Consider the following 15,442-nt stretch of genomic DNA (forward strand, 5'->3'; position numbering starts at 1 on the left):
AGAAGTTGGCTTTTTCTTCGCCATTCTGTTATTCCAATGATCTATCTTCTATTCATTCTTCCGGAGGCATTATGATGTTGCTCTCTTCACTCATCATCTCGAATTGAGCATCGTGTTCTTTTCATGCTTATCCATTCAACCGGAGTGTTGTGTCATGTCTTCAAGTTCTTTTCATCTTATCAAGTCTTGCATCTCTTTTCAACCAGAGTGCTATCTGAATTTGATCTTCCTTGTTCCTTGTTTATCTCATTTCAACCAGAGTGGTTCCAATTCCTTCCTGTCCATTGTACTCGCCATTCATAGCTTTGCAACCTCCAAGGTTCAAATGGTGTTCCTTGTTTCTATTTTCTACTGCAGTGCTCTCAATTGTGTTCATCTCAATTGTATTCTTTTTTTCAATTTGTTCAACCTCTCAAGGCTCATGGTTTCACTCGTTTGTCAAAGAAGCAACTTAGTTTTACCTCTTCTCTTCCTCTTTCGTTTCTCTCCGGTGCCATCCTAGATCTCTAGATGAGATTCCTCTTGTAGTGGTGGAGTGTTGTAACACCCCAGATGTAACTTTCAATATTTGTAACCCCAACTCTTGCCATTTCCGGCTATGTGTTGTGATTTTCCTTCGTGGTTGGGTTTTTGTCTTTTGTTTTGCATTTTGTTCATGTCATGCATTTCATCTCATGTCATCATCTCCATTGCATCCGCATGTTTTCATAAAACTCCTAGTCGTTTGTAGTTGCGCCTTCTCACTTCGTCTCCGTTGACCTTGCCAGGCCCCTTTGTCATTGTTAGCCCCCCTCGCGGGTTCGAAACCTGCCCCGGACCTGACCCGCTCAGTTATCATCGGTGGATTCAGATCATCCCCCAAACATCCCAAAGATTCCTTCGGCTCTTTGTTTTGACTTGCCTAGCCATATTTTTCGTCTGCCCGATCCCGATCCGATGATCCAAATCATCCCTCCTTTTACTTACCTGCTATATAAGAAGATGAACCCTAGATCCTAGGGAGCTTGTCCCATCTGCCCCGTCCCGCCGCCAGCCAACTACCCACTCGCCAGATCCACCTCATTTTCCCCATCCACCCGAGCACCTCCACCTTGCTTTTAGCGCCGCCCAACCAGATCGCAGCTTCCTTCTCCTCTTGCCAAGCCACCACACCCGCAGCCTTGCTGCCGCGAGCCTCCTGTCCCGGCCACACAGGCCTCCGCATTCCTCTCCCGAGTAGGAGCTCGCCAGAGGCTCCCGCAACCACCTCCATCCCGAGCAGGAGCTCAGCTGCATTCACGCCCGAACCCAGTGCCCGTCCTCGCGACCAGCTGCGTCATCGGCGACCACCAGCCCCAGGCCCGTGCTCCACCTCCCTCTCCCTTCCCTTCCTCTTCTTTGCTGAAGCTCTCTCTGACCACCCCCTGGTCGTGTTTCTCTCTCAGGGAACCATGGCGCCGCCGCTTGGAGCTCCATGACCACGCCTCCCTCTCCCATCTCCGATCAGATCCATGGCCCAGGGACCGGATCCGCCTCAAGCTCGCCGCAGCTCCATCCCCGTCGTCCTTGCGCTGCCTCCAGGACGAACCGAAGCCCCACCGTCGCCCTGCTTCACGAGGACGAGGACGGGCCCCTGCCTCCTCGCCCGCTGGTCCCTGCCCTTGCATCGCGCCCCTGCTTCCATCCCTGTCGCCGTAGTTCCTTGCCGGCTCGCGCGCCAACCTGCAAATCCCACGCTGTCACTCCTCGGCTTCCTGAGGACGGCGCCTCTCCCTCGGTTCATTCGAGCAGCAGGAGCCCGCTCGTCCCGAGCATTGACCGCGCCTCCAGCGGCCTCCAAGGCCCAACCCCAAGCCAGTCGGCATGCATCCTCTCCACCGACTGGGCCTGGCCCAATGTGAGCAGCACATATCCTTCTGTTTCGGCCCACGTATTTTTTTCCATGCGTTGTGAATTTTGCTATTTTTGTCCAGAAACTGCATATTTACAAATTGCCCCCTGTTGTTCATGCATATAATCAATCACCAACCGTGCATCGGATTAAAATGTTTTACATATGTAAGATGCTTAGAATTTTACATAGATTAATAATATCCAACTTTCATCCATGTTTAGAATCTTTAAAATTGTTGTTTGCATTTGTTTGGTTAAATTACTTGCTAAAATGATTTATTTCATAACTATTTAACCGTAGCTCTAAATTTAATAAACTTTATAAGTAAATGGGGTGGAAAATGCATAGATTAACTTGGTGCACTTGGTTTACTATTTAACAACATTAAAATATGTTTTAGGGCAGAACAATATCAAATTCGAAATATGCATTTGGGGATTTTCCGGAATTGTTGTTTGTTGTTTCCAGCCTCATTTAAACTTGCCTAAATAGTTAGTTTACTTATGCTTCACCTCTTGTCATGTTTAATAACATTTAATATTGTTGGATACATAATCGAGAGAGAACTAAATAATTGATGTCCCCTGTGTACACCACAACAGTGGCCCGAACCAGTATAAATCTCGTGTCCCTTGTGTTGTTCATCGTTTTCATCTTAGATCTCACGAGGCGATCGGACGTAGATCGGTAGAGGAGAGATCTTCGTGCGCACCCCAGAGTTCGAACCTTAAGGGTCTGCCAGAACCCAACATCCGACATTTGGCGCGCCGGGTAGGGGTGCGCTGGAGCTTTCCCTTCTGTCGACCCGTTCTCCATCAACACCGCGCTCTGCCCTCATGGCGGCCAACACATCGCCTGCTCCGGCTCTCGACGCCGGCGCGGAAACCAGGGGGCTCCGAGCCCTGGCCCCCGCCTTGCGACAGGTGCAGTGGCCGAACAAGTTCAAGCCGGACATGCCATCGGGCTACAACGGTGCGGCCGACCCGCTGGCCTTCCTACTGGCATATGAAGAAGCCGTCCTCAAGGCCGGAGGCGACGGCAAGGTCATGGCGAACTGGCTGCCCATGGCCCTCACAGGCGTCCCGTGCATGTGGCTCCTCCACCTGCCACCGACTTCTGTGGCCTCCTGGGAGGAGTTGCGCAACCTCTTCCTCGCCCATCATGCTGCGCCGTCCTCAAGAGCCGCGAACCCCCCCCCCCCGGCTGGGTGGCACCCAAGGCTGATTTGGCCTTCAGCTCGGATGATCACCCCTCCAACACCACCTGTTTGGGTGCACTCCCGATGCTATGCACCCCCACCATCTACCAGGTGGCCGTCACCAGGACCCTCATCGATGGCGGTGCTGGCCTCAACGTGCTCTCGATGGAGTCCTTCAGCCTCCTCCATGTGCCACTGGAGTGGCTTCAACCTAGCAGGCCCTTCTCGGGCGTCGGAGGCGGTTCCACCGGCTCCTGGGGCAGATCTGCCTCCTAGTGACCTTCGGCACCCACGAAAACTTCCGCACGGAGCTGGTCCACTTTGACATCGCCCCCACCGGCCTTCCATACAACACCATCCTCGACTACTCAGCCTTTGCCCAATTCAAGGCAGCGACTCACCCGGCTTACAACCTCATGCCTGGGAGTAGCGACGTCCTTACCGTGCCCGGAGACACCAGAGATGCGCTGCAGGCGCTCAAGCTTGCTTTCAAGATGTCCGCAGTGGCGCAGCCCGCCAGCACGGATACTCTCGAGCCCAAGGGGGCTGCACCGACCAAGAAGAAGCAGCTATTTACCCAAGACAAGGCGGAGACCAAGCAAGTACCAGTCGATGAGGATGGATCCTCTGGTGCCACCTTCACCATAGGGGCCAATCTCGACCCTGAGCAGGAGGAGGCCCTAGTGAAGTTTCTGCGCGCAAACAAGGAGGTGTTTGTGTGGGAACCTGATCAGCTGGAAGGGGTCCCGAGGGATGTGATTGAACACCACTTCAATGGGTGCCCCAACGTGCGCCCCGTGAAGCAGAAGGCAAGCCGACAGTCCACCGAGAAGCGGGCCTTCATCGTCCAAGAAACTCACAAGTTAGAAGAGGCAGGCGTCATTCGCGAGGTTTGCTATCCTGAATGGTTGGCCAACCCTGTTGTTGTGCCGAAAAGGGAGGAAAGGAACGCATGTGTGTCGACTTCACCAACCTCAACAAGGCCTGCCCACAAGATCCATTCCCGCTCCCTCGCGTCGACCAGATCGTCGATTCCACCGCCGAGTGTGACCTGTTGTGCTTCATGGATGCCTTCTCGGGCTATCACCAGATCAAGATGGTAGTGGAAGATGTAGAGAAAACGTCTTTCCTGACCCCGTGCGGAGTATACTGCTATACCTGCATGCCGTTCGGGTTGCGCAACACGGGTGCGACCTTTCAGCGGCTGATGCACATTGCCTTGAGCCGGCAGCTCGAGAGAACACTGAGGCCTACGTTGATGACATTGTGGTGAAGTCTCGGGAGGCGAAAACCCTGATACAGGACCTGGAAGAAACCTTTGAGAGCCTTCGTGAAGTGGACATGTGGCTCAACCCGGAGAAAGTCAAAGCAGTCAAAGACATGAGTCCACCGAAGACCCTCAGAGAAATGCAGAAGCTCACCGGGCGCGTAACCGCGTTGGGACGCTTCATCTCCAAGCTGGGGGAGTGAGCGCTGCCCTTCTTCAAGCTGATGAAGAAGAAGGGCCCGTTCGAATGGACTGAAGAGGCCGACAGGGCATTCCAAGATCTCAAGAAGTACCTTACCAGCCCTCTGGTGATGGTAGCTCCGCACCTTCAGGAGCCCTTGGTGCTCTACCTCGCGGCCACACCCTACTCCGCAAGCATAGCCCTGGTGGCAGTTAGGGAGGAGCACTGGGCCAAGGCCTCGCCAGCCGCGGCCCCGGCCGAGGCGGAGCAGTGCCAAGAAAACCTTGCGAAGACCATGACCGCAGCAAAAGAGGATCAGCCTCAGCAGGTGGACGCACCCAGAACGGAGGAGGCCCCGCCAGGCGACCAGGCGCTGGGGGTTCCGCTGCCTTAGGAGGCGCCTCAACCTCCGGAAGACGCGGGCTGCGCCAGCACCCTCAACCTCTTCGAGCACCCTATATACTTCGTCAGCACGGTGCTATTGGACGTGAGGGCGCGGTGCCCCATACCCCAGAAACTCCTAATCGCGTTCTTAGTGGCTTCACGCAAGCTGTGGCACTACTTCCAAGGCCATCCCATCAAGGTCGTCTCGGCATATCCCTTGGAAAGGGTACTCAGGAGCCCCAACTCAGCTGGAAGGGTCGCTGGATGGAACATTGAGCTGCAAGCGTTTGAGCTGGAATTCAGCACGACCAGAGTCATCAAGGGAGCTGCACTTGCAGATTTCGTGGCAGAATGGATGGAGGCACCAGGGCTCAAAGCAGGCGAGGACCGGTCACTTTCCCCAGGAAGTGAGGCGCCGGACGGCTGGGTCATGTACTTCGACGGGGCATTCTCGCCACATGGCGCGGGGGCTGGCGTGGTGCTCATATCTCCCACTCAGGACAAGCTTTACTATGCCGTGCAACTCTGCTTCCAGCATGGAAAAAGGTCTCCAACAACATAGCAGAATACAAGGGCCTGATAGCTGGCTTGAAAGCTACAGTCGCCTTAGGGGTAAAGCGCCTCATCATCAAAGGCGATTCACAACTCCTCGTCAATTTCTCCAACAAGGTACACGAGCCGAAATACGAACACATGGAAGCATATCTTGCGGAGGTACGCAGGATGGAGATGCAATTTTGGGGGCTGGAGTTGCAGCATGTGCCTTGCGGCACCAATCAAGAGGCGGATGACATCGCGAGGAGTGCATCCAGGCAGTTACCTCAGGAGCCTGGCGTCTTTGAGGAACAGCTCTTCAAACCTTCAGCGGCACCATCACTATCAAGCGCAGCACATCCACGGGAGGAGCTCCCTCAACCGTCTGCCTCGAGGGCCCCGGCATGTGGCCCGACCTCAGGAGTGCGCCTGCTCCTAGCGCTAGAACCTCAGGAGGGATGCTGGAGTACGGAGTTCAAGGATTACCTGGTACAAGGGATTCTGCCAGAAAAGGAGGAGGACGCCGAACGCGTGGCGCAGCAGGCCAAGGCCTACTGCATCCAAGACGGAGAGCTCTACCGGAAGCGGCCAAATGACGTTACCCTATGGTGCATCTCCAGGGAGCAACGGAAAGAGTTATTGGGAGACATTCACGGTGGAGACTGCGGGCACCGCTCGTCTTCACGCACACTCGTCGGCAAGGCGTTTTGCAGCGGATTCTATTGGCCAACAACACTCGACGACGCAATGGAGCTAGTGAAGGCTTGTGAAGCCTGTGAATTCCACGCCAAGCAGATTCATCAGCCAGCTCAGGGCCTCCAGACCATTCCCCTCTCATGGCCTTTTGCTGTTTGGGGGTTGGACATCCTTGGCCCGTTTCCTCGGGCGCCAGGGGGCTACCGCTACGTCTACGTCACCATTGACAAGTTCACGAATTGGGCAGAGGTGGAGGCTGTCCGCACCATCTTGGCTGGCTCAGCGGTCAAGTTCATCAAGGGCCTCGTGAGCCAGTTTGGGGTACCTAATCGCATCATCACCAACAACGGTTCGTAGTTCACCAGCAATCTCTTCCAAAAATATTGTGGTAACCTTGGAACACAGATATGCTACGCTTCAGTGGCACAACCTCGCAGCAACGGCCAAGCTGAACGCGCCAACGCGGAGCTCCTGAAAGGCCTCAAAACCCAGACCTTCAAGAAGAAGCTGGAGGCCTACGGCAGGGGCTGGCATGACGAGCTCCAGTCCGTGCTATGGTCCATCCGCACTACCGCAACCAAGTCGACCGGCAAAACCCCGTTCTTCTCCTCGTCTATGGTGCTGAGGCGGTCCTTCCTCTCGAGGTCAAGCAATCGCTCCGCGCGGGTCCTCTCTTTCAATGAAGCACAGTAGGACGCCATGCGGGGGATGGACCTCATGCTTGGGAAGGGACGCTGTCGGGAGGCTGCGCTTCAGGCTGTGAGATACCAACAGGCGCTGCGGCGGTACCACTGTTGCATCATCCGCCCCAGGACCCTCGAGGTAGGTGACCTTGTACTCAGACGGGTGCTCTCTAGGGAGGGGCTGCACAAGCTCTCGCCCATGTGGGAGGGCCCATTCAAGGTTGTTCATGTCTCTAGGCCTGGCGCCGCACACTTGGAGCCTCAGGAGGGGGTGCCCATTCCGAACGCGTGGAACATCCAGCACCTCCGGAAGTTCTACCCTTGAAGGAAGGCCTAGTGTCTGTAAAGAAGGCCCGGCGCCTGTGAAGCTAGACGAACCAAGAATGGCTAATGCCTGTGAAGTTCATCGCCCCGGGAAAGGCCCGGAGCTTGTGAAGAAGGCCAATGCCTGTGAAGCTCACCGCCCATGACACTCTCACGTAATAATGAGTTGGGGCTGTACAAGCCCCGGAGTCTCCGGAGAGCCGCCCTCGGGCCTCGGGGGCTCCTGCACACGCCCAGTGGCAGCACTTAGCTCCGCGCTGGTGAGAAGACGTCGAAGACTAGATTAGGTGCCGTACGCGGCTTTTTCATTTGCTTTCTGCAGTTGGCTTATTCGCCCCTATTTGAAGTTTTATTGGAGTTGTTGCCATCCTTGACTTGTGACTCTGTCTTTTTCGCCTACTTGCCTCGTTTTCTCTCGCGCAAGTCTCGCGAGGGGGCTACGCGGGCGCCCTCGTGAGTGTTTTCTGCCCCAGTCGTGTGAGGCTTTCCTATCCAAGTCCACTACGGGAGCACCCATCCCAGTATGTGCCCCACGGGCATCACGACACGAACACAGGACCTGAGTCGGTCGCCTCCATGACCGAGACCGGAAGTTACCACTCCTGACTAATCCTTGCAGGACATGAAGCACACGGCAAGGCCTCAGCCTCGGGAACCGAAGACTGCGGCAACCCCCCCACCCCCCGAGCTAAGTAATTCCTGCACGCGGGCATGCAGCACCAAAACATAGCATAGAAATAGCGGAAACAACATGATAATTAACAGCAACAGTCCAGCACGCCCCCACGGGGCCCTAAACTACTTTCTCTTTGCGCAGGGAAGGGAGAAAGACAAAATAGGCGTGGCTTGCTCGGCACCAACTCGCGGCGAGGGCTCGTAGTACCTCTAGAGCTCAGTCAGACTCCTCCTCGTGCTTCACCGAGGCACGACAGCGGACGGACCTGCTACCTCCCTCAAGGCGAGCGCGACGGCATGGAGGCTGGTCGCAGCCACTACTGGAGGGGCTGCTGTCCGAAGGAGAGCCGCCGAAGCTTGGTGAGCCACGAACGCTGCCGACCATGCGCCTGCCATCATCTTCGTCCCGATCGTCGCCGGGGCTGGGAAGCCGGACGCGGTCCTCGCCTTCGGGGCAGCACCTAGGGCGGCGACCGTCCTCTCCGAACACCCTCACGTAGAGGGTGGCGTCGCCATCAAACTTGAAGTGCAAGGTGCACCGCTGGCTCAGGCCGCGGGCGCGGGCAAATGTTTGCTAGCCGCGAGTCAGGGCCACATTCCCGGCGACAGAGACCTCCAGTAAAGCCTAGGAGGTCCTGCTGCAGCAACCGTCCGCTTGAAGCCAGAGGCCGCCCGAAGCGCCGCCCGGAAGTTCACCTACAAAGAAGCGGGAAAGCTGGAGCTAGGTGCTAGTTGGGTCCACCGACCACACGGCGAACTCCGGCAGCACCTTTGCCGAGTGGAAGCGCGGCCTGGGAGGCCTTGCAGCCACGGCGCGCCTTCCCTCGACAACCTGGCGCCCTTCGCCATGCAGGGGATCGCCACCATGACCACGAGAAGCCGCTGCGGTAGCCGCAGGATGCTTGCGTGGACGACCTCGGCCACGCTTGGGCGGGGGAGAGTCAGGCCCTTCCTGATGAGCCTTCCCCTTCTCTGCGGCCGGGAACCTCTTCGGTGGCGCCATGGGAGATGGCGAGTAGCTGGGATGGGGAGAAAGAAGGAAGCAAGGAGGGAGATGTACAGTGGAGGCTTGCACCCTCCCGCATTTATAACCGGGAGGAAGCCAACCGTCGGCCTCCACGATCGCAGGTAATCATGACCCGTTTCTGCATACAGGGACTTGTCAAGTCGAGCGGTTGCCGAGGCAGCGTGGGAAAGCGGAGACACCCACGTCCAATCAACCGCCACGCGGCGCCCAAGGCCGCAGGCTGATGGGGCCCGCGGCGCTCCGCACTTGCCCCTTTGCTTCTCCGCTAAGCCAAGTCCGATCACGCCTTGTGCCCGGGGGGTACTGCGGCATTCTGGGAACGGGGGTCCCCAGACTTGCCTGCCTGCGGCCTGCGGCGTGGCTCAAGTGGTGACCCAGTACGGCCCACTTCATCACCATAGGACTCAAGACCCTCGCGAGGGGACAAGCCTCGCGGGGCGGACGACGCTAGGCTTCCTCAGGAACGGCCTCACCAGGCAGGCTCGCAAGGAGGCAGAGAGATCAAGGCAGGGTACCTCGCGAGGTGCTCGTGATGCAAGCCATGACAATCGAGACCAGGCGGGCGCCGGCCTGCGCAGTGTCCTTGTTTCCTCTTTGGTTCAAAGGGGGCAAGCACAGACGTGGAGTACCGAGGCATCAGGCAAAGGTTGCCATTTCAGCGCTACGAGACCAAGACCAGCAGAGCGGCATGATGGAGTTCATCATGGAGCCCAAGACAGCATCATCGCCAGTGCCTTTGGCAGCCGAAGACTAACTTTAGTCAGGATAACTTGTACTAGATGTTCCCCCTTCAAAATGGCCGTTGTTGGCACCCTTCCCGCTCAATATTTGGGAAGAGGCCCAGGGCCTCTATAAATAGGACTAGCCACCACCGAGCGAAAGGGGGAGACTGAGTAGAGAGAGAGAGGCGACCGAACTCATCCGAGTAGTTCATCGCACCAGCTCAAGAACACCTCTCGCGAGGTTGTTCTTCCTTGTACTGTTCATCATCAGCCCCTGAGGCAATCCACCACACCACACACTGGAGTAGGGTATTACACCACAACGGTGGCCCGAACCAGTATAAATCTCTTGTCCCTTGTGTTGTTCATCGTTTTCAGCTTAGATCTCACGAGGCGATCAGACGTAGATCGGTAGGGGAGAGATCTTCGTGCGCACCCCAGAGTTCGAACCTTAAGGGTCTGCCGGAACCCAACATCCGACAAAGCCATCCCCGATGCCGGTCCTTGTTTGCTGCACCCCGGTGCCACGCGCCCATGCCTCTGCGTCGACCCCTCATGTCGCCTATACCGTCAAGCGGCGCCTCCGTCCGGATCCGTCGACCCCGCCAAGCCATCGACGTTCCTTCTCCGGCAAGGATCTCCACCACCCGTATAATGCTCCCGGCCTTTGCTCATCTCCACGCCATCCCCTTCGCCAAGCCCGGCCGCAGCCGTCATCCCCTGCATCCTCTGCTTCGAGCAGGAGGATGAGCGCTCGCAGCCCCGTGTTGACCGCTCCAGCGACCGCAAGCTCGCCTAGCGCCTCGCCTCGGACGCCGTCTAGTGCCCGGATCCACACTGCTCCGCCGCCCCGTCTCCGGCCCCTGCTCGCTGGAGCCATGCCTCCCTGTGCCCTGTAGCCTCGCCGTGCTGTGCCTCTGCTTCGTTCGAGCAGAGACGAGACGACCGCTGTCGTCGCGTGTTGACCCAGTCGGCCCGCGTCCGATCTCCCCAACCGACAGCCAGATTTGGCCCAATGTGAGCAGCTGCCCAAACCCCGTGCTCTGCACTGCTGGGCTAGCCAGATTCAGCCCGTATAGTGTTTTGTTAGGTTCTGCGATTTGCTAATTGTCCAAAGAATGCCAGTTTTACAGTTTGGTCCCCCTTGTTCATGCATTTAATAAGTTCACAACCGTGCATATGATTAAAATGATTTAAATATGTAAAATGCTTAGAATTGTGTGTATTTTCATAATATCCACTTTCGTCCATGTTAAAATGCTTAAACTTGTTGTTTCTTTAATTTGCTTAAATAACATGTTAAATTGGTTTATTTCATAACTAAATAACCGTAGCTCGGTTTTAAATAAATTTTATATGTAAAGGGGGTAGAAAAATGCATAGATTAGCATGGTGCATTACTTTACATGTTTAACAACTCTAAAATTGTGTATAGGGCAGAACAGTAGCAAATTCATAAATTGCATATGAGGATTTTCTGGAATTGTTGTTTGTTGTTTTCGGCGTCATTTAAATTTGCCTAGATAGGTAGATTACTTATGTTTCACCTCTTGTCATGTTTAACAACATTTAATATTGTTGGGCAGCTTAAACGAGATCAAACTAAATAATTGAATGTGGTGTTTCGTCAATATGCAACTTGTTGCATCTTGAGCTCCACTTAATTTGTAGTACTGTTTGTTGCACTTTGCCATGCCATGAATCATTAAACCGGACATGCATCATACATGGTTGCGCATCATGTCATGATTATGTGTTGGTTGTTTACCATGTTGTTTCCTTCTTTCCAGTTGTACTTCTTCTTGATAGTTCCTGTTTCGTTGCGATCATGAGGATTCGTTCGACTATGCTTGGTTCGCCTACGGCCGTTCGTCTTGTTCATGGACTCGATCTTCTTCCTAGCGGGATTTCAAGCAAGATGACCATTACCCTGGATCTCACTACTATCTTCGATATGCTAGTTGTCTCGATGCTATCGCTATGTTGCGGTACCCACCACTTGTTTATCAAGCCTCCCAATATCCCATGAACAACCTCCAACCTTTTCCACCATCCTAGCAGCCGTTGTTTGGCTATGTTATCACTTTGCTCAGCCCCTCTTATAGCGTTGCTAGTTGCAGTTGCAGCTTGTTCCATGTTGGGACATGGATATCTTGGGATATCGCAATATCTCTTATTTAATTAATGCATATATATACTTGGTCAAGGGTGGAAGGCTCGACCTTATGCCTGGTGTTTTGTTCCACTCTTACCGTCCTAGTTTTCGTCATACCGGTGTTATGTTCCTTGATTTTGCATCCCTAGCATGATGAGGGTTTATGGGCCCCTCTTGGCAGTTTGCTTTGAATAAAACTCTTCCAGTAAGGCCCAACATTGGTTTTACCATTTGCCTAATAACAATTAAAACTTGCATAGGGACCGGCTAGCACCCGAGGACTCTTAATCAACCACCTAGGCCAGTGCTCCTCTGAGTGTTGTTCCAAACTAGAGCACCGTGCGGGACCGCCCCTAGGCAAGTTGGGGTATTTGGCTCCTGTATGCTTCACTCATCCGGTGTGCCCTGAGAACGAGATATGTGCGGCTCCTATCGGGATTTGTCGGCACATCGGGCAGTCTTGCTTTACCATTGTCGAAATGTCTTGTGCACCGGGATCCCGAGTTTGATCGGATCGTGAGATTGTCATGGGCTAAGTTGGGACACCCCTGCAGGGTTTAAACTTTCGAGACGTGCCCATGGTTATGTGGCAGATGGGAGTTTTTAATATCCAATTGTAGATAACTTGACACCAGACTTGATTTAAAATACACCAACCTCGTGCGTGACCGTGATGGTCACTTTTCGGGTGAGTTTGAGAAGCGAACAAGGTGGGGTTATGTTTGAACGTACATAGTTCGGGATCACTTCTTGATCATTACTAGTTGCGACCGTTTGCGTAGCTTCTCATCTTATTCTTGTACTCGTAAGTTAGCCACCATACAATGCTTAGTCGCTTGCTGCAACCTCACCACTTATCCATTCCATACCCATTAAGCTTTGCTAGTCTTGATACCCGTGGTAATGGGATTGTTGAGTCCCCGTGGCTCACAGATTACTACAACAACAGTTGCAGGTACAGGGAATGCGATGATCTGACATAAGTGCGATGCTTCCTTGTCTGGAGTTCTTCTTCTGCCTCTTCGATCAAGGGATTTATGTTCCAGGTCAGGACCCTGGGATAGCAGGGTGGATGTCATTCTTCTTTTTGTTTGATTTCATCCGTAGTCGGATCTTGCTCTTCTTCTTGATGAATGCTATGTATTGATGTATTGTTGTATGAATGTTGTAACTTGTGGCGAGTGTAAGCCTTTATCTTGTATTCTCATCAATTCAGTACATGGTATGTTGTAATGATATCCACCTTGCTATGCGCTCAAAATGCGATTGTGCCCCAATCATGAATTCATCATGTGATTGGGATGTAATCGAATCTTGGGCACGGCAAGTTGGTATCAGTGCCTTACTGACCTTAGGAGACCCCTTGATTGATCGAACCGCTGCCATTGTTGACTCTAGAAAAAAATTATTTTGAGTCTAGTTATATCGGAGAGTAGGATTTCTTTTTACTCCTCAGCCCCTTCGTCGCTCTGGTGAGGACTCATGACGTGGATGTTTTGACTTCACTCTCCTCTTTTTCACTAAATTTTTTTAGGATCATGCGGGTATTGTTGGAATCGTTGCGATATTGATGTGATGGGAATTCTGTCTTGGTGCCTCCCGATTGTATGGATTGGACCCGGGGAGTTGAGCTCCAAGGTGTTTTCGTCATAGTGCTATCTTTCAGTTCCGGAATACTAGAGGACGCCGACATCGAAATGCTCCCATACTTTTCATGGTGGCAAATAGTGTCGTGACTTATCCCTAGTACTAGAGGAGATAGCACGGATGATCCTCCATGACTAGTATTGTTGTGTGTTCGAAGGTCTGAGGTACACGATTTCCAGGGTTTTCTTGGTTATGTGTTGACGGATGGATATAGTTGGAGTGTAGGATTTGTTAGTTGTGTGATATATTTGTGCATCCCTCTGTCCCCAACACCAGATTGCATAACAAGAAAGTTTCAGGAGTTCATAGGTGGGAATTCAAGTAGTTACCTAGGATATCTTCCTGACAGATGCATGATGTGAGATTGTGGTCCAACGTCTAGTGGTTCGTTTTTCACGGTCGATTTACAATGGTCGCAAGGCGTCTTAAAGAATCCTTGGCTATGCTAATTCGGGGACGTCTTGTTTGTCATTTGTGATGTCCGCCCTACGTCGTGCCCATGGGGCCTCATCACGAACACTTTGGGCGAAATCTCTATCATATGTTTGTTTCCGGCTTATTTCTGCAAGCCAATCCTTTGTTTTGTTTTGAGTTGTGGTATTCAAGTTTCTTAATGTCAACGATTGATTCCATATCTGCCCTAAGCGTTGTTCTCATATTACTATGGGAGTGCTAATTCTTCTTGGTCATCAAGATTGTCATGTCAATTATTTTTCAACCGGTGTGCTTCTCTTCAAGTTAATCCTATCCTTTCAATTGTTGTTAGATCAATTATCAGTTCTTCGCAACGGTGTTTGTTTCATCCGTCCCAAGGTGCCTTTGTTTTCCCGCCATCCCACCCTTTTCTTCAAGGACTCATATTTCTTAATCATTTATCCATTTTATTCGTGATAAGTCTCTTCATTCCTTTCCTTTCATGTTGTACCCGGTGGTTCTCATGAAGATGCTCTACAAGTTCATCATTATTCATTCTCTTTCTTCTCCGGTGGACTAAACTCAAGCTTTGGCGTTGATTATATCTCTTCCTTTAGTTTCACATGTGTTCCAATGTTGGAATGCCTTATCCAAGGCTCTCTTATTTATTCACCTCTATTCATATCCAGATTGTACAAGATATCTCAGAAGATTCATGTTTCCATTCTTAACCCGTCCAAGTTGTTTCAAGGTTGATATCTCATTCAAGCCATTTAAATCAATCGGTGCAATCTCCCTTTCAAGGAATCGTTCAATGGTGTTTTCATTTGAGTGGGCCCTAACCCACAGGTCTTTTCCTAGGATCTTAACTGACTCTTCTAATTTATCCAGAGCGATTCTCAAATTCTTTCAATGTTTGACGTAAGAATGAATTATCATCATTCATATGCCTTGTCCAAGATAGCTTTCAAATTCTTTTAATCTTTGGCTTAACCTCTCTGTTCTTCATTTCTCCGGAGTTCTCAAATAATTTTGGTCGTTCTTGTCGTCATTCTCAGCATTTGAATACCAAAGAAGAGTTGCTCTCAAATCTTGCCCGTTCTCTTGAAGATGCATGGCTCTAGCTTTATGCCATCCTCTCATAATTGTTTTTTTTATTGTGAGAATTCTTTTCACCCATCTGGAGCAATTCAGGAGTCTTTTCAGTTTGATTCTACAGAACCCATCATCTCAGAATTATTCATTCTGAGCTTTCAGCTCTCGTTCTCCTAATCTTACCAGTGCATCGCTCAAGTATGCTCTAGTCAGCTCGTGATCTCTTCATTCTCTTGTACCTTTCCCCAAGTATCTAAATTCGTTTTCTAATTCTTCCCGGTGATTCATACCTTTGCTATGTCCATTTTCAATTCCTACTGGTGGTTCGCTAAACACCTTATTCAAGTTTGCGTTATATCTCACTTAACCCTTTCAACAAGAATAAGTAGCATGCCTATCCGTTGCTTGTCATCAATTTAAGTTGATGAAGGGTAAGCATGACATAATTCTTATTCTTATTCCATCAAGATGGTTTAATTCCTTCTTTCGGAGTTTGTTCACGATATTGAATTCTCGGTTCTCAGTTGTTCATCCTTCTTTTTCGGAGTTCCGAGCTTTTTTTGGATG

Source organism: Triticum aestivum, chromosome 3B (genome assembly GCF_018294505.1).
Source record: "Triticum aestivum cultivar Chinese Spring chromosome 3B, IWGSC CS RefSeq v2.1, whole genome shotgun sequence".
NCBI classification, from domain to species: Eukaryota; Viridiplantae; Streptophyta; class Magnoliopsida; order Poales; family Poaceae; genus Triticum; species Triticum aestivum.